This window comes from Tenrec ecaudatus, chromosome 3 (assembly GCF_050624435.1).
Source record: "Tenrec ecaudatus isolate mTenEca1 chromosome 3, mTenEca1.hap1, whole genome shotgun sequence".
NCBI lineage: Eukaryota > Metazoa > Chordata > Mammalia > Afrosoricida > Tenrecidae > Tenrec > Tenrec ecaudatus.
The window spans coordinates 46,900,385-46,901,590 of NC_134532.1; positions in this window are offsets into that span (position 1 = coordinate 46,900,385).

Genomic DNA, 1,206 nt, shown 5'->3' on the forward strand with positions numbered 1-1,206 from the left:
TTGTATGAGCCCCTAATAAAAATGTTTTTTAAAAAAAGCAATTCACCACCTTGCACAGGACCAACCAGAATATTTATCAGAACGTGAAACACAAGGTGAAAGCAAGATAACAACTAGGAAACACTGCAGAATTTGTTTTTTTCTCTTTAGCCCCTCCTTAACCATTGGAGAACTGCAGGTGTGAACTAGCAAAGTAGCAACCCAAAGCCCTAGAGTCATGGTATCCTCTTGAAGAATTCTACGTGATGATCAAGAGGTGACATATTACCTGATGATAGAGATGATTGTTTGGTGAATTATGAAGTTTTCTGTAGTGTGTCTATGTTACTTGCCTACTTTCCAGTCACTCTGCAGTTGCACTCTTGTGTATTTTGTACTTTCAAGGAGATAGGACAAGCTATTGAAAAGGGGAAACTGGGCAAGAGTGAAAGGTAACAATAGAATATAAATACCCTCTGTACACTGGTACAGATAGGAACTGGAAACAGGGAATCCAAGGTGGATGATCCATTCAGGTCCAGTGGTGAGAGTGGCGATACCAGGAGGATGGAGGGAGGGTGGGGTAGAAAGAGCAAACTGATTACAAGGATCTACATATAACCTCCTCCCTGGGGGATTGACAACAGAAAAGTGGGTGAAGGGACATTTTGGACAGTATAAGATATGATAAAATAATAATTTATAAATTCTCAAGGGTTCATGAGGGAGGGGGTAGTGAGAAGGGAGAGGGAAAAATGAGGAGCTGATGTCAGGGGCTTAAGTGGAGTGCAAATGCTTTGAGATTTATGAGGGCAATGAATGTACAAATGTGCTTTACACAATTGATGTATGTATAAATTGTGATAAGAGTTGTAATTAACCCCTAATAAAAGAATTTTTTAAAAGAAGAATATATGTAGATATCTTGAAAATTTTCCCACTCTGAGACAAAGTTACTGTCACGTAATTATTATGGACTGCTCCCCTAAAAGAATACTGGATACTTACATAAATATACACTAAGCTCATAGGATATATTGAAAAAAGAGCACAATATGTTCAGTATCATAATAGCATGTCCTGTTTGCTGATTGGGAAGATGTAGTTAGATTCCAATTTTCTTATAATTTGAATGAACTTCAGTGCATTTGACTGTTAAACTGTGTTAGGATCCTAGTACTTTTACACCGGGTTTTGAGATTTTTTCACATTTTAGATTTTTAAAGA